Here is a 27,821-nt window from a genome sequence, read left to right as displayed (position 1 = left end):
CAGTGTATAATAGGTAGTTGACCGGGGGTAGTTACCCGGGGAATAATTACCCGGGGGTAGTTATCCTAAGAGGGTAGTTGTCCTAAGGAGGTAGTTGTCCGGGGGGTAGTTGTCCGGGGGGTTGTTATCCTAAGGGGGTAGTTGTCCGGGGAGTAGTTGTCCGGGGAGTAGTTGTCCGGGTGGTAAACATCCGGGGGGTAACTGTCTAGGGGGTAGGTGTCCTAGAACCGTTTACATTTTCAACTCAACAGTATTGTCTCTATCAAAGCAGGTGAAACACTCGACATTTTATAACACAAAATGTAAATCACCTACAATATGAAATACCCCCTCTGGAATTGACATTGTAAATAAATAACTGAGATTTTAAATGACACGACAATAAGTATTATTACTAAGGCTATCAAAAAGGCCCATGCTCTACGTTTTTACTTTTTGCATAGACTTAAATATTTTGAAGTTAAACCTCCCATTAGGCCTACGTCTTTTTTTTTTATAAATCGGTCATTGAAAGTATTCTCACTTTCATCATTGTTGCATGGTTTACCGGGACCACATGTAAGGATAAGTTGGAACTCAAATGTATGGTTAATTATGCTTCACGTATACTTAGAATTTTGCAGATCTCAATTTGATTCATTAGAGATCGCTCTACTAAGAAAACACATTTGATTTTGCAAGACCCAACCCATCTCATATTCACTATTTTTTAAGTTCAAGGAAGCGGTCCATCACCCCTCGTACAAATAGATTTCGTAATAGTTTTTACCATTTAGAGCACTGAATGTTAGGGAATGTCTTTTTTAATGGTGATTTTTATGTTTTTGTATTGTATTGTGATGGCGCCTACTGAGCAACACTATTTTATGAAAATGGTACACTAAATAGATATCGAGGTATCCATTTGATTTGTTAAAACATTTTTTTTAAACGTATCCCCTCCCAGTAACGGTAAATTAAACCAATAGTTAAGAATTTAGCAGTCAAAATATAATATGTTACCTTAACACATTTTGGAGCCTGGATACATTTCTTGTCGTAACTGCCAGTTCAAACGCAAACACCACTTTATCATAATATATATGATTTGGGGCTGTTTTAACTTTAAAAGTTCCATATGACGGTGCGTATATCAATGTCTCCAACAAAAATTCTTAAAGGTTGACATTTTCAACCGTCGAAAAAATTACACTAACCGTATTGAACTACAGTATTCTATTACTTAATCAGTGCACTGTATATGTAGGTTCTTTGATAATTGTAGCAAAATAACTGGCAGCAGAACTAGTGCCTTCTTTCTTATTAAGGACCACAATTTCTTACCGAATTTGCAATATATAAATGCTACGTATAAAAGTACGGTACTATATAAAAAAAAATAGTATACAAGCAAAACAAATGCATGCATATACTATACATTATCTTAAAGAAAACATCAAATGGTTAATAATCTTTATTTAAGTTCAAGCTCAGGTACAGGCATGAATTTTAAATATAATATCTGGTTAATTGTGCATAAATAAAATATTTGAAATAGAAATCAAGGATTTCCCTTAAAATGGTCAAATACAACATTTTGTAAAATTCTACTATAAAGAGTTTTTTTCATCACCATGTCTGGTGACTTCCTAGAAGGTGAAACAAGATGGTGGATAAGTTTTGCTATAGCATGAAAATAAAACTCTGAAGTTGAAAAAAAATACTATAAACGTAAAATTCAAGCTAACCCTCTAAATACTCTCAAGTATCAACTGAATCCCCGCTTTTCATAATTTTTGAATTGTCAACTAAACCTAACCCTCTAAATAATCTCAACTATCAACTGAACCAAACCCTCTTAATAATCTCTTAACTATCAACTGAACCAAACCCTTTAAAAAAACATCACTCCAGATGTACACCGCCAAGATATAGCCACCTTCATGTAGATCGCCTAATGTGTATACCCTAAAACAAAACTTGTCAACTATTCAATGTGTATTAAGTGTATCTAATTCTGTAGTTATTAATTGTAGCATTGTGTAATTGTTATATTATTTGGCTTTAACTGTGACTACATTCAGACATGGTATGGTATAGTTGAAATATAGCTACTATAGCAGCTGTAGCTGAGGTTTCATGCAAGTGAGCAATATTTCACAGTAAGACAGCTATTCCAAGGCTATTTTCAGCCTGTTTGTTATAGCTGGTGTAAAGCAATTGCACAGTTATTTGTTTTCCATTTATGGGTATATGGTGTATAGTAATTGCACAGCTGTTTATGGCTATATCAAGTATAGCCATTACATAGCTATTGATTTGCTATGGCTAAATCAAGTACAGCAATTTCAAGCTATTTGTAGGCTATTTATGGCTATATAAAGTATAGCACTTACACAGCTATTTATTTGTTATTTTATGGCTATATGAAGTATAACAATTGCACAGCTATTTGTGTGCTATTTATGGCTATATGAAGTATAGCAATTGCACAGCTATTTGTGTGCTATTTATGGCTATATCAAGCATAGCAATTACACAGCTATTTGTGTGCTATTTATGGCTATATCAAGTATAGCAATTACACAGCTATGTGTTTGCTATATCAAGTACAGTATAGCAATTGCAAAGTTTTATTTGCTATTTATGCTATATCAAGTACAGTATAGCAATTGCAAGGTTTTATTTGCTATTTATGCTATATCAAGTATAGCAATTGCACAGCTATTTCCTTGCTATCTATGTTTATGCTATTTGATGGCTATATAGTTTGCTATTTATTGATATGACCAATCCTGCGACTTAGTGTCAATGCAAGAACAGGGCTGTCAAACTTTGTGTGGACAAATTTTACATGACTTGCATTAAATAAATATACAATAAAACATAGACATGAATAGCTATTGTTATACAATTGTTACCAATATTTACATTTATAATGGCCTTTTCTCATGAAATTATATCATCTTTGTAGGAAAATTTAATCTAACCCAATTTTCAAAAATTACAGTAGCTAGAGAGTTTGTTTTCTATCCAATTTGACCAGAACCAAAACACAATGATATTATTACATTTTGTGATAATTGTCCAGTATAGCAAATGTTGAAATGACAGCGAATGTTTATAAAAGACTACTGGGAAGAAATGGATATAATTTGAGCAAAGATAGAAGGCTCATCCTAGTCAGGTTCAGCCTTGCCAAGGCCAGTGCATGTTTAGCATCAGCAGTATATATTTGATTATTGGTTCCCATCTTTAATAATTTTGGTCAAACGATAATAAGTTTAAGCTGATGCAAGTTAAAGGATATCTTGTTTCTGCTAAATAAACCAGCCTACTCCCAATGAGTATGAATGACATTTATCTAGAAATAGGGATGCTGTTGAGGTCCATAGAATTCTAATTACATCTGATTTAAAACAGGATGATAAATAATCCAGGGCATCTTTCGTGATGAATATGGTGTTATCCCAGTGTTCTGGTTCAAATTCAGCCCCTGTTAATTTTACAGCAGTTGTCGAAGCATGCCGTTTGTCAGATGCTACTGCACCCAATACCAGTACAGCTTCTTTTAAACTGCAATAAGGATTGTCATATAAATTAAGAACCAAGTTTGATAATGCAGTTTATGTATGTAAGGATAAGTTGGAACTTAAATATATTGTTAATTATGCTTCACGTATACAGTTGACATTTGATTAGAAGATAAGAAATCTACACTATTTCCATGCACATAAGCTTTTAAAATTTGTTTGAAAATCATAAATAATACTAAAACACCTAAACAATAAAATATAACTATCTGGAACGCCAACAAATATTGTGCATAGTCATAAGACAGTAGTTTCGTCGTCTCGGTAGCGCTACATTAGCTGCTCTCCGGACTTTAGTTTCCTGTTGTATTTGTGATGTTTTTTAGTCATTGAATTGATGTCTATCTTGTATGTGTTTTTGATGTCCCTTTCGTGTGTTTTGCTGGATTACGTTACTGTTTTTTCTGATGTTATTTTTTGCCAAACCTCAGTTTCCTACGAGGTACGAAAGGAGGGGCTCCCCTTCATCATTCTTGCAAACGTTAGATCGCTACCAAATAAAATTGATGAAATTAGAAACAGAAACATTTACAATACATTATCAAATGTTAATACTCGTTATTGAATTTAACAATGTAGCATTATTTAAAATACGTTTAATTGATCACATTTAATTGATTTAGTACAATATTAAATATTTTGCTGTAGAGTGAACAATTCTATGTTTGTAATATTTTAGGATGGATGGTCACCTTTAATTTTCGCTGCAGGAAAAGGCCACACAGATATTTGCTCCATTTTGCTCAAGGCAGGTGCTAAAGTGGATCTTCAGGAAAATGTAAGTGTTACACAAATTAATAATAATATGTGCTATATAAAAAAGTGTTTAATTTTACAATTGAAAGAGCGTACCGGTAATAAACCAACCTAAATGAACCAACTCAGGCCTACTTTGTAGCGAGCATGACTGTTGTTGAGAACTGCACGGTTGTAGGCCTATACCCTTCAAATCAAGGTTAATCTTGATATTGGAAAGTCAGTTCAACCAAAGACAGTGTTTAAGTCGTGGTCATTTAAAGCCAAGGACTTGGATACCTTCAAGCAAGATCTCACCAAAGAATTTAATATATTTTTTTTTTTAATTAATGATCCCGATATTCAAGCAAGGACATAAATAAGATCGATTTCTGATAAGTACTGTCTTGAAAAAAAAATCATCGCAAATAATTACTATCTGTAAACCCCGTTGTACTGTCGCACTTTGTAATAATCGTCACACTTTGTATTAATCGAGCTGTTGCATTACATTACGAGTTTCACTAATATTATTGCGAGTCGGCTTACCATCGCGATGCTCTGTTATAATATTTATACATAATCTACAACTTTAATAATAAGGTCGTGTCGTATCGTAGTGTATACACAATTTATAACATTATTAAACATATGAGGCATTTCTTTATTAAGTTTTAAACAGTCTGAGTCAAAATAATATTAAATAGCCAAACCATACAGTATAATTAATATAAATTAGTTTATTTTGTCGTTTAAGGAGAGAAACACGCGTTTTGTACAGAGGTTTCATTGTGACTCCAGCCAATAACGGCGACGTTTTTAAAGTGATGACGAACCCGGTAATAACTTTACCACCGAAGGTTTAAAATCTACAGATGATATCTGACTTTTTTTTAAACCCATAATAAGACATTAGACACATGGAACAGCTAGGGTGAGAACCGACACTGAGTTGGTGGTATGCGTTTTACATTGTGTCTACTGTTACGGGCGCAGAGACAGCATATAAGTGTAAGACGGCCAGACAACAACTAAAAATCAGAAAACCATTTATTGGTGTTAACATATTATACATAAGCTCAACACACTGTGCATTAAATACAGAGTTGTTACATAATCAAAGCCATGCGTCACACCCTAACCCTTAAAGAAAAGTTTTAAGCAGGCAGAAAACTTTATCTAACAGCATTTATTTAAATTTAAAACAACTTTTCTACTTTAAGATTTAAAAATATTCCGCAATCGTCTGGTAAACAACATAAATTATAACAGCTTCTTTATTATATAGTCAATGAAATTAACTATGCATCAATCATTAACATAATATCATGAATTAGGCTAACTAGCACTATTACTTTTACATGGGTCTAATCCATCAATTTCCCTGTACACAACTCAGCACCAAGAGAGAGAGAGTATCAGCGATCTACCTCTTTTACATGCTTAATTTCTAAGTCATATCTTTGAAAAACAAACACCAGGGCTAAGGCTTCCTTTCTTAACACCTAAATGACCGGAAAGATTGTGATAGTGGACCAATTGCAACACACTGTTTCTATAACAGATTGGATTTACAATCTGGTAAGTGACCCTCAAATCCCTATCTGCGGGAGCCTCGGGTAGGCGCCCTTAACGCATAAAAATATCGGATTGGAAAAGGAAGCAATGGGCGTACCCGAAATGTCATAATCAGCCTTTGACTGCAATTTTGTGTCCGAAAATGTACGACATAAATCAATATTAACTTGGTTGCGTGATGAACTCATCGATCGCGTAACTGCACAGGCAGGACAAATATTAGGAAATTCGTCAACAAGGAAGATTATTTGTGCTTTCTACAATTTGGGGTTTATTTGTGACAATAGGCTGTACTAGAGTGACCCTACTTCCCGCTAAATCTTTACCGAGCAAAAGGGAGATGTTCCTTCCAACAGGCAAATAGTCATGTAACTAACTCGGAAGGCAATTTAACCCTGTGGAGTGGGACACTATGCCTTTAACAACCGTAAATAACCCCTGTAAACGTTTCGTCAGACAGGAGAAGGGTGGTACCTTTCAATAACAGACTTTGCGAGTCCAATCCCATCTACCGAAACAATACCTCTACCAGTAAAGTGGTCATACGGTTTGATAGGATTGGATGGAAAACCCACTACGGCATTAGGCAAATCACTATTTTTCAATTTAAGTTTAAACAATTCCGAAATACCATGACCAGGTTTTTGGAATACGGGCGTTTATTGTAGAAGACATTTTAAACGGCTTTCTCCATGGGCAAAAGCAACCCGGGTCTGTCTAATTTCATATTGCCCATTTGTTAAATTCAAAATAAGAGCTTGTCTCTTAGGTCTCGATAGTAGCTATTAGGCCAATTATATTTGTTGTTTTTATTTATTTATTTTTTGTTATGTCGAAATTTCGACATAGCTATATTATTTATATTTATGATGTGGCAGGATTAGGCTTTCGTACTATGTAATTTTTACTCGATTTCTGATATTAATTTTATTTATTGCTTTTACAATTCCCCTGCAATATACTGATTTTTTAATATAATTGATTTGATCGTTATTTTTTGCCATATAATTTCATTTTGCTTAAACTTCACGCGTGGCCCATGAATAAAGCAAAACGTATGTCACCGCCAACGGCAAACGTTGGAGAGGGGAGCAAAAACCAGGACGTCGCAAAGTAATTACATTATCAACCCGGAAATCACTTCAAAAAAAATAAAATAGAAGTTTTTATAATATAATAATATATTATATTATATATTGGGAGATTTACGTCGCCGTAAATTGCTGTGACGTCAAGTGTGCTTAGCATAACCTACCTCACGAGTTTTCAATGTTTTTTACATACAAGAGATAGGTAGCTGTCATTTTTTTTTTGACCTACATTAGGCTTGATGTAGAGAGTGCACACTGACTAAACTAACCATTTCTACTTGAAATTCCATAAAAAAAAAGTTGTGACCTATATCTTACAGGAGGTGAAGTCATTGTTATAAATCGTTGTTGTTTATACAGTGAGATGATATTCTACTGTACAAGCTGGACCTAGAATTTTGTTTAAATGTTTGCACTGTGAATGAAAACTAGTTAGGCTTCCGAAACATCGAAACATTCTCAATCATACAGTACTGCAATCATATACTTTATATTTTCTTGTGGAAAGACATGGTGTACCACACACACAACTTCACAAGTTGGACCTACAATTCAGGACCCAATAATAGTGTTAGACTCTTTTGTTCTATGAATTAACGGGCGTGTTGAAAAGTACGTTATAATCTAACTAGACAAATGTATACGTATACAATACACTATATTAAAGAAAACATATGACAGGTTAATAGTCTTTATATTTAATGTAACAATGTAGCGTTATTTAAATCCATAACGTTATTTTTAATTGATCACATCGTATTGATTTCAGGAAAATATGATAATACTTTGTTTAGAGAGAAAAATATTATAACATAATGTTTGTACTATTTCAGGATGGGGCGTCACCTTTATATGTGGCTGCCTTAAACGGCCAAACGGATGTTTGCACTATTTTGCTCAAGGCAGGTGCTAATTTGGAAGTGTTACAAACATTAATAATAATAATATGTGCTATATAATTCAAAATGCTAATTTTACAATTCAAAGGGCGTATCGGTAATAACATACCCAATGAACCAACTCAGGCCTTTGTAGTGAGGATAACTGTTTTGTCAAGAACTGCACGGTACCCCTCACATGATTCGGAACACCGCTGCCTCATCAAGGTTAATCTTGACATTGGGAAGTCAGATCAATCAAAGACAGTTTTTAGTCGCAGTCATATAAAGCCCTGAACTTCCAAGCAGGATCTCACCAAAGAACTTAATATTATTTTTTAAATTTATGATCCCGAAACTCAAGAAAAGACACAAATAGGGTTAATTCCTGATAAGTACTGTCTTGAAAAAAAAAGACACATCGCATATAATTACTATCTGTAAACCCTGTTTGTACTGTCGCACTTGTAGTAATCGAGCTGTCGCACTTTTTAATAACTGTCTGTCGCACTTTGTATCACATTTTTCAATTTGATTATTTCATAAAATTTATGAATTCATAATTATTACTGCAATGTCATTACGCTTTTCACTAATAATCTTTTGCGACTTCCGAGTTTTTGCTCCCCTCTAATGTTTGTTTTGCTTTTTTTTTACGGCCACGCGTAATATTTAAAGCTCTGTATACACTATAAAATTAGTTTGACAAAAAAGTGTGATGTTTCCAAATATGATAGCTATATGACATCATCATGTCCATATATGGCCACATCACATTTTTGCAAAAAAACGATCAACAAATCAATTATATTAAAACATCATCGAATTATAATGCGGGGGAAATTGTAAAATCAGTATATACAATTTTAAAATATCATAAACGGGGTAAAAATTACATTATGCCTACATCGTCGAGAAAACTGATTATAGCCATAATCATAGATGTATTTAATTTGAAATCAGGTAAAATCTCGATATAGCCGAATGCTAGTTGAGTTGATGTTAGGTTTGAACAGGTTGCGCGCTATCTGCATGTGTATCGCCGTTGAGACCCGAGATACTTTGGCCCATATTGCAAGCAGTTTAAAAACGTCTTCCTTTTGCCGAATCGAGTCACTGTTGATTTTCATTTATTTGGCGTATAAAATATCTGTAAGATATTCAACCTCCACCCTCTAATAAACGCCCCGCCACATATATTTATCCACGCAATATTGTATTTTAACACAAATACAATTATATTTGTAGAAGAATTCATTGACTGCTATATCTACAAATTACCAAGCATTTTGATACAATTGTTTATTTATTTATCACTTCTTGATTATATTAAATACGGTGTTGTATTTTTACGTCTTCTTTAGTCACCAATAGCAAAAGCAAATTGGAGCAAACAAAATAGCTTTCGCTATTTGAAAGTTTGCCCCATATTAACAAATACATTTACTTCAAAGAGTAACACTAAAATATCAAAAGCATACATATCAATGAAATTGACATACAGTAATAAAGGACATAAACAAAACAATACAAAACCAAGATGGTATCTTGATAATGCAAGTTCTACTATATTTTTAACAAAATTATTTTTAGTCTTAATATTCGTTATATCTAAAGGCAGGTTTGTTCATATCTAGAGGAATTTATTAATTATGAAATGTTACCGACAAACGCCTCCCTCGAATGAACGTCGCCACCCCTAACACCCACCCCGCCCCGAATAATAAACATGGTACTTTAAAATGTTATATTCCTCATCTTATTTGGTCTAAAAAAGACACTGACAAACAGATTAGGTTTATTTTAACGAATAGCAAGCATTGCAATAATTATGGTAAACCAATGTTTTTAACCGAGTTATTATTTAACATTCCGAGATCCATTGTCCACACTTACTAGAGGGTGAGCGAGAGGTCTATGCAGAATTAGACAGTTTTTAGGTAATACGACGTGCAATGATGCCACTGGTCCCTTTATAGACTGGACTAATGTAACACGCTATTTGTTGGTATCTTTGTTAAAAAAACTGCAAGTATTACACAACCGGGCCGAAAGGCTAATTATGTGAGATGTCACTAAGTGTTTCGAACTTCATTGGCTTCCTTTACATTGTAGAATTCAATTTAAGGCACTTTGCATGTTCATATTTGTCTCGCTAACCTAGCGTCAGAGTACCTTTAATATTTGATTAGACCCTATGGTTGTAAAAGAAGGGAACTTCGGTCTGAGAATGATACCACGTTTTTTAACAATCCAATTACTAGGCGGATTTGGGGTGATCGTCATCCATTTTGTAGCCTACCCTGTGCTCTCAATTGCTCTTCCAGCGCAAACTAGACTGGTTAAATCGACATTTTTGTTTAAAAGAACTTTTAAAAAGAACGTATTACGTATTAAAACGAAGTGATTTTAAATGTCATTCAATACATAATTGAGATCTATATAACTGCTATTACATTGTAATCATAACGTCAATCGCTTTCATCAATGTGGAAAAACGCTGTATAAGCAAATATTATCATATTATGAGCACATTAGGCATATAAAACCTTCTGGTCTATTACAACAAAACATTTCATTTTACTTTTTCATTTGCAATGTGTTTTAAAAATAACAAGTAATTGTTTTTTCCGGTTTTTTTTAAACATGTAATTCGCTCGCATCGTCGGCTTTTGTAACTGATTTTAATCCCATTTCTCTCTTTAAATTATATAGAAAAAAATATATTACTACAGGATACTAAAATAAGCTCTTTCACTGTGTATTAATTCACCCGATTCTGTAGCTGTTAGTACACTCAGTGTGGAAGACTGTCGACAGTCTGCCAGAGACCTGTCTGACTGTATTAAGTACTTTTAATACACGATATCGCTGTCATTAGGTTCATATCTATAGACAATTTGTAACGTTATAATATATATTCAATATAAAATCCACTCGGCAACCAGAATAGTATTAGTAGCAGGTTTATCGTATTGCCATGCATCATGGATAGGTGTTTTCCGCCGCTTTTAGGTCTTCTAGGCCTAGGCTAGTCAATTATTGTTATTGATTATACGAATTACGTAATTAGTTTAGTAGCTCATCTACCTTTTTAGCAGGGCATAATGAATATCGTAGCTAGGCTAGGCCTACTAGCGTCAAATCAACCAATTATTTGGGTGGTACGGTACGAGTTTAGGGAGTTAAGTACGAGTTGGCATGTACGAGTCGACCAGGGGGTGAATCGACAGGGTACACCTACTAGAGCATAGGCTATAGTCCTGCGAGAATGGGAAATCTGGCCTAGATAGGCATAGGCCTACATTGGGTATGCCCAAAAAAAGCTATCCTATCATATCCTATGAGCATAAAAAGGCCTCGTAGAGCCAGAGGTGTTAGCCTACTATGGATCACTATTATTTAGGCCTAGCTAGCCTAGGCCTAGAGTTAATTTTAAATTAAGTAGGTAGGCCTAGGCTCCAGTAATTTTGGTCGCGTTTTCAGCCTATTTTTCAGGAAATGTGAGAGGTGAGGTGGGTTAGCCCAGCTAGGCTAACCTAACCTGTAAGTAGTATTCTAGCCCATCCATGATGGGTACGGGTTGGCATTTGTACGGGTTGACCCGTATCTGTATTCTAGCTAGGGTGCTGGTCAACCCGTACCCATGCCAACCCACCTTGGCTAACTCGTACCCAAATCATTGGTCAACTCGTACCCACTTGGGCTAACCCGTACCCAAACCAATTCGTATGTAATATAAACATACTTTTAATAGCATTCGCCATTAAACATAGGTACGGGCCAGCCCATGATTAGTACGAGCCAGCCCATGATGGGTACGAGTGAGCCAAAGTGTTGGGTACGAGTAAACCAAAATTTGGGTACGGGTTGATCTGTACCCTTCTAGCTAATCGTACTAGGCCTCGAGTAGGTCTACGCTAAAGTCCGGCTACAATAATAGTCTATTCTGTTTATAGCTTTATTGATAGCTGGGTTCAAATCTGGATTTTTCCTCATTCTAAAACAGATTTATGGAAGGCAATCGCCGCCAAAAATACAAAAGTAAAACAAACATTGTACTTTCACGATTTCCTTATCATAATAAAATAATATATGAATTTAACTGTAATATTGTATACATAGTAATTGCCATTGCATATATTATTATTATATATTATACGGTTTGGCTTTATTTGCTCTTATGCTTATTTCCTCCAACGTACAGAGTACGTAGGGCTTCCAATTTGCTTTTATACCTGTTAATTTAAAAATTGTTTATGCCTATTGTTGCATAACGTTCAAATTTAGACTGTAAATACTGGGATGATCACCCTAAATTTTCTTTTTCAATTAACAATTTTATATTTCACAGCTAGAAAAAAGCATACAGAGTTTTTTTTATTCATAACTGTTGAATTGCATCCCAATACATGGTACCTATTGGTATTATATCTATAAATATAAAGTACTCTCTTATAAATAGATATCCAAACTACTCCAACTACCTAATCTAATAATAGTACTATTAGCATACTACTGTACACTTTGTAGACAAGAAATAAGTTGTATCCACCTAGAGGACTTATGGTAGTACTGTACAGTCGATCGTCCTCTCACTGGCCCGGTCAACATAATCTACGCCTAGATTATTACAGTAATTAAAATACATATTTACAGAGATTTTTTTTTTTTTGCAGAAAAGTTATGTGTAAAGAAAGCAGTACTCGTATTAAAAACTAAGCAGGTTGTACTCTTGAACGCAAACTGGCAGGATATTTTCAATATTTTTTATTGTTGAAATGATGGAATCCTAACTTCATTTTCCACGAATTGGAGACAAAGACATATTACGATCCTTTTATTTAAATTTATTTGGATAGACCTCCATGTAAATTCATTAAAGGCTATATGATTGTTTTATATTTTAATATGTGATAGAAAATCATTGTGCATAATGAGGACTAAGAATCTAATATTTACTTGCATTCTCATCTTTTTAAAATTGTATTTATAATGCTGGTAATGAGTTTACTATTGAAAAAGTCATGTTTCCACTTATCTCAAATTGTGGCACACCTCTAACCTTGTTAGAACTGACTGTGTTCTACATTATTCTGCTATATAATAGTGCTTCCACCATACTTCAACCTGGTAATTGAATAAATTTCACCGGGGTAAAATTTAAACTAATTATCATCCTTTAACATCATGTATTTGTACTGTACTTCATCTAATATCCATTACTTAATACTAATTTGGGTGATTTATGTCTAACTTCAGGAATGATCTGAGGCTAGAAAAACGAATTTCTGTTAACATATAATTTATATAAAAAATAAACCAATGTTTTCCTAATAACTTAACCCCTAGGTTGATAACTAACAAAGAAATTATTGAAATTGTGTTCTTACAATATAGGTGTACTGTATCTACATATGCATACTGCGTTGAAAAGAAGAATGTTTTATAGTTATTATAGGTTATTTCCAAATATTAAAGGTCTGATATCTAACAGAAACTAAATGTTACCAAACTATGTTTTTGAAAATCTTTATGATATAATAATTATAATAATATGAACATAATATTAAATTATATTGACTATTTTTGATAATCATCATGTCCTTATAAATTCATTTATATTTATTTTGTGGTAATATAGTTCATATATTATGTATTAAATAAATTGGTAAGGCCCTATACTGTTTATATTTAAGGAAAGTTTATAATACACTATTATTTTATGCCTACCAATATTAGTATTAATTGTTTATGTAACTATTTTGTCTAATTGCATTGAATTTTTGTATAGGCCAATGGCATTAATGTTTTTCTCAAAGTAAATTAGCCTAATAATGCCATATTTAGACACATAATTCATTGATTTCTGATATTCTGTACTTGTGTATGCATTACTAAAATAGTAGTTATTTTATTACTTTTATAATGTATGTATAAACATTTATTCATTTTTTTTTACATTTTTAAATTTAAAAATTATTAAAATACCTATCTACCTTTCTGTTATAGTTACTATTATAATATTTTTTGAGGCAGATTGATTTCAATAAAAAAAATTTAAAACAATTAATTTGACTTATACTGTACTATGTTAGTTCAGGAGATGAAGTGTGTGTGGGCAGAATCTGGTGTGTTGGGTGTTGGTGATGTGAGGTGTATTTTTGTCACTTTAAGACCTAAATTAGGCTAGATGTTTTCTGAAGAAAAGAAGTAAGCGGATAGGCTTTCAAACAACTTCAAGAAGATTCACACAGAAATAATTACTTCCCAATAAAATAGTATGTAACAGTTTATATTACAGTACGTTGAATAAACTCGAGCGGAAAAATAACACACATAAAAAAACATTCATTTTCTTGTCGAAAAGCGCCCTCTCTAGTTTTCTATTAATTTATTAATAATTATTATTAATTAATGAGTAATATAAACATATTTTTAACATTTAATGCTTGAAGCTGATTCTACTCATAACAAAGTTTCATACCTCCAAATTTCATGAACGTATTCAAAGCACTTCAATAAATATCACATTGAACATTAAAAATTAGGGTTATGATAGAATTTTGCTTAAAAACATATACAAAAAACATCGATAAAAAATACTTTTCGAATTTAAAAACATTTGAAACTTTTTTAATATGTTCAATATAGGTTGCTCTATTCACAGAAACAAAATTTCATTCATGAACGTTTTTTTTCGTTGTTTTTTCAAAATCGTTATTAGGTTTAAAAAATGCGTTGGAGTTGTATGATTTTTCATAAGTGTACATTTTGTAAAAACGTAAATTTAAAAAATCAGTGATATGGCTCGATATTTATTTATTTTTTGCAATATGGATGGAGCAACCTATATTGAACATTTCTACCAAGTATCAAATGTTTTTGAATACGAAAAATATTTTTTATCGATGTTTTTTGTATATGTTTTTAAGCAAAATTCTATCATAACCCTAATTTTTAATGTTCAATGTGATATTTATTGAAGTGCTTTGGATACGTTGATGAAATTTGGAGGTATGAAACTTTGTTAGGAGTAGAATAAGCTTCAAGCATTAAATGTTAAAAATATGTTTATATTACTCATTAATTAATAATAATTATTAATAAATTAATAGAAAACTAGAGAGGGCGCTTTTCGACAAGAAAATGAATGTTTTTTTATGTGTGTTATTTTTCCGCTCGAGTTTATTCAATGTACTGTAATATACACTGTTACATACTATTTTATTTGGAAGTAATTATTTATGTGTGAATCTTCTTGAAGTTGTTTGAAAGCCTATCCTCTTACTTCTTTTCTTCAGAAAACATCTAATTTAGGACTTAAAGTGACAAAAATACACCTCACATCACCAACCTCCAACACACCAGATTCTGCCCACACACACTTCATCTTCTGAACCAACATAGTACAGTATAAGTCAAATTAATTGTTTTAAATTTTTTTTATTGAAATCAATCTGCCTCAAAAATTATTATAATAGTAACAATAACAGAAAGGTAGATAGGTATTTTAATAATTTTTAAATTAAAAAATGTAAAAAAAAAAATGAATAAATGTTTATACATACATTATAAAAGTAATAAAATAACTATTATTTTAGTAATGCATACAAAAGTACAGAATATCAGAAATCAATGAATTATGTGTCTAAATATGGCATTATTAGGCTAATTTGCTTTGAGAAAAACATTAATGCCATTGGCCTATACAAAAATCCAATGGAATTAGACAAAATAGTTACATAAACAATTAATACTAATATTGGTAGGCATAAAATAATAGTGTATATAAACTTTCCTTAAATATAAACAGTATAGGGCCTTACCAATTTATTTAATACATAATATATGAACTATATTACCACAAAATAAATATAAATGAATTTATAAGGACATGATGATTATCAAAAATAGTCAATATAATTTAATATTATGTTCATATTATTATAATTATTATATCATAAAGATTTTCAAAAACATAGTTTGGTAACATTTAGTTTCTGTTAGATATCAGACCTTTAATATTTGGAAATAACCTATAATAACTATAAAACATTCTTCTTTTCAATGCAGTATGCATATGTAGATACAGTACACCTATATTGTAAGAACATAATTTCAATAATTTCTTTGTTAGTTATCAACCTAGGGGTTAAGTTATTAGGAAAACATTGGTTTATTTTTTATATAAATTATATGTACAGAAATTCGTTTTTCTAGCCTCAGATCATTCCTGAAGTTAGACATAAATCACCCAAATTAGTATTAAGTAATGGATATTAGATGAAGTACAGTACAAATACATGTTTCAGGAGGATACTTTATGTTAAAGGATGATAATTAGTTTAAATTTTACCCCGGTGAAATTTATTCAATTACCAGGTTGAAGTATGGTGGAAGCACTATTATATAGCAGAATAATGTAGAACACAGTCAGTTCTAACAAGGTTAGAGGTGTGCCACAATTTGAGATAAGTGGAAACATGACTTTTTCAATAGTAAACTCATTACCAGCATTATAAATACAATTTTAAAAAGATGAGAATGCAAGTAAATATTAGATTCTTAGTCCTCATTATGCACAATGATTTTCTACTATCACATATTAAAATATAAAACAATCATATAGCCTTTAATGAATTTACATGGAGGTCTATCCAAATAAATTTAAATAAAAGGATCGTAATACGTCTTTGTCTCCAATTCGTGGAAAATGAAGTTAGGATTCCATCATTTCAACAATAAAAAATATTTAAAATATCCTGCCAGTTTGCGTTCAAGAGTACAACCTGCTTAGTTTTTAATACGAGTACTGCTTTCTCTACACATAACTTTTCTGAAAAAAAAAAAATCTCTGTAATAATTACTTTAATTACTGTAATAATCTAGGCGTAGATTATGTTGACCGGGCCAGTGACAGGACGATCGACTGTACTACCATAAGTCCTCTAGGTGGATACAATTTATTTCTTGTCTACAAAGTGTACAGTAGTATGCTAATTAGGTAGTTGGAGTAGTTTAGAGAGATACATCTATTTATAAGAGAGTACTGTATATATCAAACTATCTGTGTTGGCCACCTTTGTATTTTTAGATATAATACCAATAGGTACCATGTATTGGGATGCAATTTAACAGTTATGAATAAAAAGCTGTGAAATATAAAATTGTTAATTGAAAAAGAAAATTTAGGGTGATCATCCCAGTATTTAAAGTCTAAATTTGATACAACAATAGGCATAAACGATTTTTAAATTAACATGTATAAAAGCAAATTGAAAGCCCTACGTACTCTGTATTTGGAGGAAATAAGCATAAGAGCAAATAAAGTCTTGACCACAGGGTGTAATTCACTATTTTAAATCAGTAGTATGACTGTACTTATGTGTTGGACCATACTGTAATGTGGTCCAGGTTGACGGGCCAGGAATGATGGTAGTACCAGTATACCGTGTACTGTAGTTTAGCCTCAAGAAAATACCATGTAGTAGTTGGAGTAGTTTGGAGAAATACAGTAGAGATTTACGAGACTTGGTGTGTGATGATTCAGTATGATAATTTGTGCTGTGAAAGACAAAATTGTTGAATTGTGAAGAAAATATTGTAAAATATAACAAGGAAATTATAGTTTTATACTATAGTATAATTAAGGGGTAACCGTATAATATATAATAATAATAATAATAAATGCAATGGCAATTACTAATATTATGTATACAATATTACAGTTAAATTCATATATTATTTTATTATGATAAGGAAATCTGTTTTAGAATGACAAAAAGCCGTTCCAACCCAGATTTGAACCAAGCTATCAATAAAGCTATAAACAGAATACCATTATTGTAGCCGGACTTGGTAGCGTAGACCTACTCTACTAGGCCTAGTAAGATTAGCTAGAAGGATACAGGTCAACCCGTACCCATGTCAACTCGTACCCAACATTTTGGCTCACTCATACCCTCATGGGCTGGCTCGTACTCATCATGGGCTGGCCCGTACCTATGTTTAATGCTATCAAAAGTATATTTATATTCATTAAAAAGATTCATTCGGTTGGTATTCCAAATAAAATATAATAGTTAATTATATCTCAACCGTAACAGTAATAGTAATGGTAAATAAAATAATCGTTATTTACTAATATTACTATTACGGTTGAGATATAATTAACTATTATATTTTATATTTATATTACATACGGGTTGGTTTAGGTATGGGTTAGCCCAGGGTACGAGTTGACCAATTATTTGGGTACGAGTTAGCTAAGTTGGATGGCATGGGTACGGGTTTACCAGCACCCTAGCTAGAAGAATACGGATATGGGTCAACATGTACCAATTCCAACCCGGGCGTACCCATCATGGATGGGCTAGAATACTACTTACAGGTTAGGTTAGCCTAGCTGGGCTAACCCACCTCACCTCTCACATTTCCTGAAAAATAGGCCGAAAACGCGACCGAAATTACTACTGGAGCCCTAGGCCTACTTAATTTAAAATGAACTCTAGGCTAGGCCTAGCTAGTAGTAGTAGTAGTAGTGATGCGTAGTAGGCTAACACCGCTGGCTCTACGAGACCTTTTAATGCTCATATGATGGCTTTTTTTGGGCGTACCCAATGCGATGGGGCGACTTTGTATTGGGCGACTTTGCGATGGGGCGACTTTGCGATGGGGCGACTTGACTGGATTCCTGTAGGCCTATGCCTTCTAGGCCAGATTTCCCATTCCCGCAGACCTATAGCCTATGTTCTTCTAGTAAGGCTAGTGGTTGTACCCTGGTCGACTCGTACCATGCCAACTCATACTTAACTTGAGTGTAGTATAGTCGGGTCAAAATATGAAAATATAGGGCCTAACCCCAAAAAAATTGCAAGAAAATGTTTTTTGATGAATTACAATAAAAAATGGTCTCAAAAAACATATATCAAAAGTTTACCAAAATCGGACTACCGCAAAGGTTCAAAATTTGACGTTAAAAAAGATGGCCGCCAATTTTTGAAAATCGGTAACCGCTTGTAGTAGACAGCTGTATTTGGTGTCAAATTGTTCAAAATATATATGTTTATATTTACACTTTTTGAACATTTTGTTGAAACATGACCGGAAATTCCATTTTGTGACCTTTGACATATACGGCATGACGTTTATATATCTACGTAACTGCAAATCACAGAGTCTTGATATTGGTGTCAAAATGTTCAGAACATACATATTTATATTTACCCTTTTTAAACATTTTGTTGAAACATGACCAGAAATTCCATTTTGTGACCTTTGACCCATATATGACATAAAAAAATGTTCATATCTACGTAACTAAAAATCATAGACCTTGATATTGGTGTCAAAATATTCAGAACATACATATTTATATTTACTGTTTTTGAAAATTTTGTTCAAAAATACTCGAAAACACAAGGTTTTCCCTTTGACACGATGTCTATGCAGAGCCTGTAATATACATACAGGATCTGGAAAAATTGCATGTGAAAATGGATTAAAGGAAAGGCAAATGGCAGTGAAAACAATCAAATGCAAACAATGGCAAAGGAACTTGCTTGTGTAACTATACAGTTTGAAAATAATGTAAAAATTATAGATGCAAGAGAAAAAATATCACGATACACACCAAGAAATGTCAACAAAAGGAAGAATTAAACCATCTATAGCACATTGGCCTCTGATATGATATCAATGAGTTAAAAGCTGAACAGTTACAGATTAAATTAAGTAATTGGAAGCAACAACAAGGGAGAAGTGAAAGGAAGGAGGTTAAAGGGGGAGAAAGTTATAAGAGCTGTGGTGCAATAATGAAAACAAAATATAATGGAATTCTTCTTGAACATGCCTCAAATCTTGAGCAAGCAAATTTGAAGAAATGACGAAGAAGTGAAAAAACAGAGTGATGAAGACGTAATATGAACGTGGACATTGCAATGATAAAATAGTTAAATAATGGATTTATTAAACAACAACAACAAAGTATATTGTTGGAGCTAGAAATGCTATAGACTACAGGTGTTTAACAACTTGGAAGCTTGGAGACAGAGCCGTTATCAAAAATACACATGGATTAGTTGTCATCCTCGCAAGAACTGCTTGACAAATCCAATCATACATTACATCTAGATGGAACGTCTAAAAAGGAGAAAACTATGGCACAGTTGGAATTGTCACGATTCGAACATCTACCAAAAGTTATGGGAAACTGGGAACAATGATGCCAAATCAACAGATGAATTAATTATCAAATTTGAAAGTAATCATTCACCACAACCATTATACAGGCTCTGCTGAAGAATCTACACCGGATCCACTTTCTCTGCAAATAATTTCCAACGAAAGACAAAAACTGTGAACAAAATCCAAATACTGTACAAACCAAAGATGACACAATTTAACTTCTCGCTACAAAATATGGCAACAAGAATCATAAAAACATCTGAACTCTCCATCGAAATGTAAATGTGCATCAAATATTCCCATTCCAAGTGGGTGGGGGGCATTTATACGAGGACGAAATTACAAAGGAGCAGAATCTGAGTGGTATGTCGGAACAAACAATTAAACTGAACGTCCACAAACCTGGCAGTTATTACAAATAAAGATTCCTCTATATTAATCTGTAATCAAGTTAGGAATAATTTAGGTATTTTATATTTAACAATTTTTACAAAACACTACGTTTGAATCTTCAACACGCTGTGTGTCTAAGTGCGTAAAAGCTGATTACAGGCTCTGCATGAAAATATTATCATTCGCGTAAAACATGCCTCATGTAAATGTATGTGAAAATATTTCATGCCATAAGTATCAAAGGTCAAAACCTTATGTTTTCGGTTATTTTTGAAAAAAATGTTCAAAAACAGTAAATATAAATATGTATGTTCTGAACATTTTGACACCAATATCAAGGCTCTATGATTTTTAGTTACGTAGATATGAACATTTTTTTATGCCATATATGGGTCAAAGGTCACAAAATGGAATTTCTGGTCATGTTTCAACAAAATGTTTAAAAAGGGTAAATATAAATATGTATGTTCTGAACATTTTGACACCAATATCAAGACTCTGTGATTTGCAGTTACGTAGATATATAAACATCATGCTATATATGTCAAAGGTCACAAAATGGAATTTCCGGTCATGTTTTAACAAAATGTTCAAAAAGTGTAAATATAAACATATATATTTTGAACAATTTGACACCAAATACAGCTGTCTACTACAAGCGGTTACTAATTTTCAAAAAATGGCGGCCATCTTTTTTAACGTCAAATTTTGAACCTTTGCGGTAGTCCGATTTTGGTAAACTTTTGATATATGTTTTTTGAGACCATTTTTTATTGTAATTCATCAAAAAACATTTTCTTGCAATTTTTTTGGGGTAATGAAACAGTTTGACTCGACTAGTAGGCCTAGCCTCTACGATATTGAGTATGCCCTGCTAAAAAGGTAGATGAGCTACTAAACTAATTACGTAATTCGTATAATTAATAACGGTTAAATAACTGACTAGAAGGCCAAAAAGCAGAGGAAAACGCCTATCCATTCTTGCATGGCAATACGATAAACCTGCTACTATTCTGGTTGCCGAGTGGATTTTATATTGAATACATTATTATAACGTTACAAATTGTCTCTAGATAGGAACCTAATGACAGCGATATCGTGTATTAAAAGTACTTAATACAGTCAGACAGGTCTCTGGCAGACTGTCGACAGTCTTCCACACTGAGTGTACTAACAGCTACAGAATCGGGTGATTAATTACATAAACATATAATACCACCAAAATGACGAGTGAGAATCAATAATATCATAAGGCATTTAATTAAAATGCAGACCATCTTAAAATTACGTGTCATGTTTCGAGAAATATATTCTCATGATAATTATTGACTCATTTAAACGCAACTGTGTAGTAAGTATACAAGTACTCTAGGCTTTGATTACAGTTCTGATGATGAGAATATATTTATCGAAACATGTCAAGTAATTTTAAGACGGTCTGCATTTTAATTAAATGCCTTATTGATTCTCATTTCTGAGGGAACAAAATTATTAGGCCTACTAATTTTGTAAAATTTATTTTATCAAACTAATTTCTAGTAACATATATATTTAGGCCTAATATTACAGTAAAACGTCTAATTCACAAACTCATTTTCATTGCGGTTCACGCGTCGATATCTGTTCTGTATCAAAGTTACAGGAATCAAAATGTGAATCAAGTTACTTACTAGTGATAGGACGCACTTGTCTGGCGGTGTCCCTTTATAAGAAACATTTATACAGTAACTCTATGGATAGTTGGCTCAGCTCACGTGTCGACATCCGGGGGCCATGCTATACATATCCAGGGACCAAAATGCATAGTTACGAGAGGCCGTATGCTCCCTTTGTAAGAAACGGCAATTCATTCGCAACTACCATTTACAAGTCTACCCACTGGGCCTGTTTCTGCTGAGCAGGAATATTCGGTTATTAACCGATTATTTTTTTAATCGATTATTTTTGGGCAGCAGAAACGGCGCAAAATGAAATAACCGATTAAAAACACTCACTCCATTGCGTGTTTTAACCGATTATTTCTTGTTCTAACCGATTATTACGGAGCAGTTTTGACCACAATTTGACCTCTAGAGTAGGCAACCCTCACTCACAAAGCATGCTGTTTATTTGCGCAATCGACGATGATCAGCAAAACAACGATGTGGACCGAAGAGATAACATTTTGATTGTTATTATTTTGTGGAGGGGGGGGGGGGGGAGGAGGGGGACGGGAGAATTATACCGAGAGACTCCAGGATTCTACGTTACAAGTACACCATTACATCCATCCCAGTCCAGGCTAACGATGTTTTGCATGTCCTTTTTTAGGCCTGTTGTTTTCGGTAGAAATTATATAGCCCAGCTAGGCCCTAGAGTAGAAGAACCAACGGTTAAACGAACTTTCTCGCCGACGTGCCCTTATTAATACGTCATTGTTCTGTTGTATGTGGTACGGTAATAGGCCTAGATGTTTATTTTACAAATAATATAGCTTTACGTCAGAGTTCAATTTTTAATCTTACATGTGAGAGTTTTAGGCAGCGATAGGATGTAAACAAACCAACTCTCATCGGCCTTCCATAATTTGAACTGCGTTGTGGGTATGGATTACGTATTTTTTTAAAAGCGATTACCGTTACCAACGTCGGAGAAAATGTTCAGTTGCAACGCGGTTAATTCTGTGGTTTGTGGTACTTAGGAAAAATCGATTATTTTTAATTTTTCAGCAGTAACAGACCCACTGTCACTTTCATTAGGTTGTTTACTACTCAAACGCCTAGAACGTAGCATGTACCAATATCGCGCACGCTGGTACATCATATACAACAAGTTATAAAGGGTCACGATTACCGATTAAAAAAATTTAGAATAATAAAATTAATACCTCTTGGCCCGTAGCACAGTGGGCCAGAATCAATTCAAAGTGTGTCAAAAGTCCAAAGATGGTAAATGTGGCAATCCAAACGTTTTAATATTGTATTAGGAATAAGATATCTTAAATTATATAAATCCACTAATAATTGTAGGCCTATATTTGGTAAATTTCACTTAAAAAGAGTAAAAACAACAGTTTTGGTAAATTTGTGAATCTAAACTATTTTAATGGTTTTATTTAAAAAATACGATTTTTTTGTATTTGGTGCATTTGGTGACCTTTAACCCCAAAATAAAGCAATAATTAAAATTTTTACTGCCTAATATGATTAATAACAGAAAAAAATATCATGCAGTATCAAATTCATTGCTTTTTTTTAGAAAAAAATAACAGCGAATTTATCAAAACTGTTGTTTTTTTGCTCTTTTTAAGTGAAATTTTATGGTTTCTCACAGTTTCCATGGTTACAAGACACTATTAAAATTTACCAAACATAAAATTATTAGTGGATTTATATCATTTAAGATATCTTCTCCTAACACAATATTAACAAGTTTAGATTGTCACATTTACCATTTTGGACGTTTGGCACAATGTTGATTCTTGCCCACTGTGCGTGGGTACATCATACGTTCGCGGTTCGTATAAATGTTATATGATAAGATTTAGCCGATAAATATAGACTTATACTGAACTTTAAATTAAAAAAAATTAAAATTGAAAGCATTTATTTAAACACAGTCACGCATACCATCAGACCTTGTGCAATGTATTTTGCCCACAGTATTTTATTTACATGTACCATAAAAAGTGACAAAAGTTTCCTCTTCTAAATCTGATTAAAACGGCCTCAAATAACGCTAGAACGTTGCTTCCGAGGGATTCACCCATACTGGGGCGCGGGCCCCTTGGCGGTCCCCAGGCCATCAGCCAAGTGATGCTCGCTTCGCTCGCATATCCCCTTGTCGCGAATATCATGGCGCCACAACTAGTTTTAAACGGGATTATAAAGAACACAGGGCATCTTTTGTGATGAAATGGGGTTACCACCCCAGTGTTCTGGTTAAAATTTAGCCCCTGTTGTTATTAAGAACCAAGAATAAAGTTGACAATACAGTTTATGCTAATGGTAGCAGAATATTGCATACAGAGATACATCTGAAAATTTGGTTTCCCGAGTGTTGACCTTATTAAAACAATTATCACTTCACATGAATATGCAACCCCAATTGGTAAACAAAGTAATGTTGAATCAATACATTAACCGTGCTTGCAACATTTCTTTTTTGGTATAAAATATATGAGCAATAATATGGCGCACATGAACAGGTGTGTAATCTTAATAGTTTAAGTGATAGAACGTACGGGTTCAATGTGATGGAAATGAAGTACGCACATAAACCTGAAGCAATAACTATCCCTGATAACTTACTTATAATGATGGATATGCGTTTTCATTGTTTGTATCTACAACAGGCAATTGATTGTATTGAAAACAATTTTCAGAAGAGATGGAAAAGGTTATAGTAGACATATTTAAAAGGCATTTCAATTGGTATTTGTGTTGAGATTATTGAACACATAATGTGATTAGATTATAAACTTTCTCAGATAACACAGCAGCAGCACAGAAACAGTATATTTCAGAAAATTATAATCTCTACAACTTTGTTTCCTATGAAACTCAATCGTATTGCCGTGACATGAAAATTGTAAACACATCCAGTGTTGTTTATTTACATATCAAAGATTTATAGTGAAATGATATTGTATTTGTAAAATTGTTCATGTCAAGTTCTCTGTACAAGCGGGACTTGGACTTTTATTAAACTGAGTACTGACAGTTGGTGGCCGTTTAAGTCAATTATTGTTAATAATTCAGCCCACTAAAAAGAACCGATTGTCATTCGTATGTGGTCAACTGTTGCTGATTTCGTAATCGTGTGATAATAGTGAAAAGTAACACATCTGAGTGAAATTTAGGCCTTACTGAATAAACGGAACAGAATAGAATAATACCCTTTACTTATTGGTTATTCGCTCTTAATTTTGTATGACACAGAATAGAGTCACAATATACACATTTTTTTACGGGTCATAGAGTATGTGTATTTCATTTAGTTATTTTATTTAGTTACAGGGTGGGCGTTAACGAGGATAACTTAGCAAGAGGGGTTCGTAGGTTCGCTATTTTCTGAAGAGACCAGCCGTGACAATTATAATTAATAGGCTTCCTTATGACATCTAGACTAGGCCTAAATATCTTTTCTTCAGTTGCTCACGCTTGCATTTGCTCCTACAGTATTTGCGAAAAAAATGAACGTCTTTGGGCTTGATGAGTTTAAATTTAGTTTAATTTAGCAATGTAGCATTCTTTGGAAAACTATACATTCAGTGTTGGTTATGTAGCAGGTCACTCACTTTTCTGGAATTCATATTGTTGACTATACTTAACTAAAGTAGTCCTGGGCTGTTATAACCACTAAGGTATCAATTCCTATTAATTGCCTTATTTTATGGAATTGAAAAGTGGCCGATTACGGGAGGTTCTGCCGATAGAGGGCCAAAATCACGTATTATGAATATGCACGATATTTTTCGGCTTTCTGAACGCAACTAGCCTCTATATTCTCCATTTAATTTATAATCAGATGGTTTAGTATATTTATGATTTTCAGACAATTCGGTTGGTCAAAATCTGTGTAGTTTTCTCATCTCATCTAAAAAAACACAGGGATATTTTTAAATAGCTTCGAAATAAAGCTAATATAGAATGCACAATATAAGTATCAACATTGTATTTTTAGTCGCGTGCAAAACGCGACTCTACAGCTCACTATGTCGGTCGGTCGGTTGGTCGGTAAACATTAACTAAAATTTGCGCACGTGAATGCAGCCATGTATATGGCCTTGTTGTCAAAAGTCAATACGATTTTTTTGGGTGGCTGCTTACAGGGAGGTAATTTACCATACAAACAATCTAATGTATTGTAAACAAATTTGCCGCGGCCGCTCACGTGAGATAGCTGCTTACAGGCGGTCCACTATTTAGAAGAAGAACAAACGGGCTTTTTGAAAGTACGGCCGTTAAGGGAGGTGGCCGCTTTCGGGAGGTGGCCGCTCACGGAGGTTCAACTGTAATACTATAATACTAAAACTCTCTGAATTTTAAATCATCGTATATGGCAAAGGTCCATATTAAGGTTACTAATTAACATATAATGTTTAAATTATATCATTAATGTGAAATTACACCTACCTGCACAACAATTCTCGAAAAATAATTGTAGCTTTTTGTAAATACATATTCATTTAGATGTTTTATTTGCACTCACATACAGCTAATTCAAATGTATATTATCTTTTTCATTAATAAAGTAAGTAATGTTTTTGCAAAGGTCTATGTTTTATAATAAACAATATCATGAATAATACCACCAAACTTGCGAGTTAGGATGACTATAACGAGGCATTTAATAAAAAAGCAAATTGCCTTAAAATGTAAACGTGACATGTTTCGAGAAACTATTCTATTAAACAATATAATTTTAAACCACGGTGTTACCCTGGGGCCGATTGCAATAAAGGTCTTAACCGCGGTCTTAGACTTAAGCCCAAGATGAAACCCTTAGCAACGATGGTCTTAGATTTAAGACCATTGCAATAAGAAGTCTTAGCCTTAGAATTTCAGCGCCGTGGTCTTAGATTCTAAGCCTCCTCCAGGCAGGCTTACGCCAGAGCCATATATAGAGAGAGTTTCGACATTGAATGGATTAGAAGCCTTGTTTGTGTCCAACTATTCCCATGTAGCGTATGGAGTTGAGTCTTTTGTTTTGAAAATGTATAACGTTCAAAAGGCTTTAATTATCGAATTTAATATCAAAACAATCAATTTGTTTAAAGGTTTTTGTTAAAATAATAAACAAATTATAAAGTTACTGCGAACATGATTTTAAACAACAAAAATAGCAATTTCGGAACGGCTCTGGTTGTGCGCTCCATGCACGCTATACGCGTGCGCGTTTAGTTTGTACAGCGATTCTCTATAGTAATGCATTGTTTTTACATTTTGTTTTTTAAAATCATGTTCGCAGTAACTTTATGATTTCGTTATTATTTTAACAAAAACCTTTAAACAAATTGATTGTTTTGATATTAAATTCGATATTTAAAGCCTTGTGAGTGTTATACATTTTTTAAGCAAATGACTCGACTCCATACGCTACATAGGCATAGTTGGACAAAAAAGGGGTATTGACATGTGTATTATTATTTTTATCTACCAATTGTTACAATAGATAAAATCTATATAGGCCCACACCTACCTGACGATCAATACTATTAGCGGTCCACAACCGCACCAACATTATTCTCCATACGCGGCCTAGCGCTACACTATTTTTACCAAAAAAAGACTACATATAGTAACATATTTGAAATTTATTTTTTTGAAATATTTGTTTGTAAACTTTAAGCATGTATTAATTAACCAATATTTACTATCAAATTACATACAATTTTGTTGCCA

General features: G+C 33.2%; 1 protein-coding gene and 1 long non-coding RNA gene across 2 annotated transcripts in view; one reads left to right on the top strand and one right to left on the bottom strand.

Moving 5' to 3' along the window:
• Positions 1-27,821, top strand: part of LOC144842635 (uncharacterized) — a 298,292-nt gene that overhangs the window by 207,860 nt on the left and 62,611 nt on the right. The window lies entirely within an intron of this gene.
• Positions 16,051-21,616, bottom strand: LOC144842080 (uncharacterized). Its single transcript, XR_013612075.1, has 3 exons — positions 21,380-21,616; positions 17,150-17,421; positions 16,051-16,693 (listed from the first exon to the last, which is right to left on the bottom strand). It is a non-coding gene; the product is annotated as an uncharacterized LOC144842080 (long non-coding RNA).

Source organism: Antedon bifida, chromosome 5 (assembly GCF_963402885.1).
Source record: "Antedon bifida chromosome 5, ecAntBifi1.1, whole genome shotgun sequence".
In the NCBI taxonomy this organism is placed as follows: Eukaryota; Metazoa; Echinodermata; class Crinoidea; order Comatulida; family Antedonidae; genus Antedon; species Antedon bifida.
The sequence above is the reverse complement of the archived record's forward strand: the minus strand, read 5'-3'. Positions and strand labels throughout refer to the sequence as shown.